Raw genomic sequence first — 3,393 nt, 5'->3', positions numbered from 1 at the left:
CTGTGCCCTAGGCAAAAAAGTTTCCTGACATGTTCCCATTGATCTGACAGTGGATGGTTTCCAGTGGTTTCTTCTTCCTCTGTGTCCCAATCATGCATTTTTTTCTTTCTGTTTTTTTTTTATAGATCTCTTGATGGTTTTGTTCTCTTAATTCACTCATGCACAAAATACGATCTGACATTTGTCAACAGGTAGAAGGCGAATTGCCTGTGAATAGTCCCGTGCCTTCTTAGTCCACACCTGAAGTGGAGTTTGACAAGCACGGATCAAGGTCTACTTCCTTCATTAAAACAGGCTCTCCTTTCCTTTTCGATCCACCATCTGCAGTGGACCCGCCACCAAAATGCAGATTTTCGTGATAACCCTTACAGGGAAGACCATCACCCTCGAGGCTGAACCCTCGGACACAATAGAAAATGTATAGGCCAAGATCCAGGTTAAGGAAGGAATTCCTCCTGGTCAGCAGAGACTGATCTTTGTTGGCAAGCAGCTGGAAGATGGACGTACTTTGTCTGACTACAATATTCAAAAAGTCTACTCTTCATTTTGTGTTGAGACTCTGTGGTGCTGCTAAGAAAAGGAAGAAGAAGTCTTACCCTACTCCCAAGAAGAATAAGCACAACAGAAAGAAGTTTAAGCTGGCTGTCCTGAAATAGTAAAAGGTGGATGAGAACGGAAAAATTAGTCACCTTTGTTGAGGGTTCCCTTCTGATGAATGTGGTGTTGGAGCGTTTACGGGCAAGTCACTTTGACAGACATTATTGTGGCAAATGTTGTCTGACTTACTGCTTCAACAAACCAGAAGACAAGTCATTGTATGAGTTAATAAAAGACATGAACTAATAAAACAAAAAACAGGCTCACCTGGGATTCTATCACTCCATGACGCAGCATCTTCTTGCAGCCACCGGTTAAGATCAGAGGCTTTGGCGGGGGGGAAAGGTCAGATTTAACTGATTCAGCACCAGGTCTGCCTGCATTAATAGTGGGGGTGGGAGCAAGTTAAAGAATCAGTAGTCTTTTCTGAAAAATAGAGATGATAATAGGGCCCCAGGATTAACTGCATAGAAAGGGGCTTAGCGTAACATCTGGCAGATGGCAAACATTTAATAAGTGGTAGCTGTCACCATTATTATTTTATTAGTAGTATATTATTAACATATCGTATGTTTGTGTGTATATTATAGACACATAGTATTATTACTGTTCACCCCACTGCATTGTAAGCTACAATGAAAGTAGGAGTTTTTCTTTATTTTGTTCATTTCTTTATCCTAAGCAATTAGAACAGTGCATGACACATGGTAGACATTCAAGAAATATTTGTTGAATGAAGACAGTTTTGAGAATTTGGAGAGGTTATAGCAGGAATTGCTAACCAATTCAAAATGTGCCATTTTGAATCAGAAGTTGGCAGTGTTACTTACAATAGTGACCCATTTGAGTCAACCCACATGTCAAATGTCAGGGATTAGCTGAATAAATTACAGTACTTCCTAAGCTGGAAGCTATGTCCCCATTGCAAACCATCTTGTGGAATACATTTTGACAGAGGAAAATATTTACTAACATAGTTGGAATTTTAAAAAGGAGTCATAAAACAATATGTATAGTATCATCTCAAATATATAAAAAATGTATGTATATGTATTAAAAAACGTGAAAGTAGTATAACTTCATAACAATTGTCTCTGCTGGTGGGATTAAAAGCGATTTTAAATTTGCTTGAGTTTTCTTTTATTTTCCGAATATGTTTGCAGTAAGCATATATTATTCTTGAAATAAGAAAAAATAACATACATATTTTAACAGACATGTACCAAAGATGAATGAAGTGGCATAAATCCCAGGGATGCAAAACAACCATGCAAATCTAGAAGAGAAAAGTCGGGAAGACTCAAGGATGGTTTAGGTTTCGAGGGAAGTTTTAAAAGACAACAAAATGGATCCTGACTCAGCCAGCATTCTTAGTTGCAGGCAACCGAAATGAACCGGCTGATTTCAGCAGCAAGGGAATATTTAGAGAGCACAGGGGTAGCTCACAGAATTGCCAGGAGGGCTGGAGGACCCGTGTCAGCAGCTACCCAGCCAGAAACAATGCCCCAAATCCCACCACACAACTGACCCGGCTTCCACCACTGACACTGGGTACAGCAGCAATTCTGCTGTCCTGGGAGCCTGGGCTTGCCCCTGCCACAATCGTCACCAAAGACTTTACTCAAAGGGTATTCCTCCACTTAGCAGCCTCAGCATCACCTGGAAGAGTTTTAGACATGCACATTCTCACGCCCCTTCCCTGACCTGCTGAATCAGACTCTGGGGTGGGACCCAGCAACCCGCACTTCAACAAGACTTTAAGACGACTGCAATGGGCACCCAGGCTGGAAAAGCACGGCTCCATAATCGCTCATGATTCTTTGCATCATCAGTTATCACTTTGCATCCTTCACAGTCCAAGAGGACGCTGGACACGATGGCTCAAGCCTGTAATCCCAGCACTTTGGGAAGCCAAGGACGGGGGCGGATCACTTGAGGTCAGGAGTTCAAGACCAGCCTGCCCAACATGGTGAAACCCTGTCTCTACTAAAAATGCAAAAATTAGCCAGGCGCTGTGGTGGACGCCTGTAATCCCACTAGTAATCCTCCCTAGGGAGGCTGTAATCCTACTAGTAATCCTTCTAGGGAGGCTGAGGCAGAAGAATTGCTTGAACCTGGGAGTTGGAGATTGCAGTGAGCCGAGATCATGCCCCTGCACTCCAGCATGGGTGACAGAGCGAGATTCCACCTCAAAAAACAAACAAACAAACCAAAATAGACAACAACAAACAAACAACGCAGTCCAAGAGGAATGTGTCTTGATTGACAGATCCTAAGTCATGTGTCTTACCGTCTTGCTGCAAGAGAGACTGGGAAAGAGTATCAGCAATGAAAAGCTTCCAGAGTGAGAGGCAGACGTTGCTTTGTACTGAGACTACAGGGATGAGGGATTCTCAAGACATAGAGATCAAGTTGAGATGCTGATCCACGTAAAGGAATGACTAGTGGGTCGTAGGAATGACAATTCCAGGGTATGGAACAATTAAAGAGACAAGGGTTTTGGCCAAATCAATTCAACAACTATTTCCAGGCTGCTGACTAAAGAATGTAAACTACAAAGATAACTTTTAAAACTTTTAAGGGAAAACATAGAAGACTACCTTTTTTTTTTTTGAGATGGGGTTTCGCTCTTGTCGCCCAGGCTGGAGTGCAATGGCGCCATCTTGGCTCACTACAACCTTTGCCTCCCAGGTTCAAGCGATTCTCCTGCAATCAGCCTCCCAAGTAGCTGGGATTATAGACACCTGCCACCACGCCCAGCTTTTTTTTTTTTTTGTATTTTTAGTAGAGATGGGG

General features: G+C 42.6%; 1 pseudogene; it reads left to right on the top strand.

The window, feature by feature from the left end:
• Positions 1-343: 343 nt before the first annotated feature.
• LOC105505457 lies at positions 344-843 on the top strand (annotated as a pseudogene).
• Positions 844-3,393: the final 2,550 nt, after the last annotated feature.

Source organism: Colobus angolensis, unplaced genomic scaffold (assembly GCF_000951035.1).
Source record: "Colobus angolensis palliatus isolate OR3802 unplaced genomic scaffold, Cang.pa_1.0 Scaffold125, whole genome shotgun sequence".
NCBI lineage: Eukaryota > Metazoa > Chordata > Mammalia > Primates > Cercopithecidae > Colobus > Colobus angolensis.
This window is presented reverse-complemented; position numbering and strand designations above follow the sequence as displayed.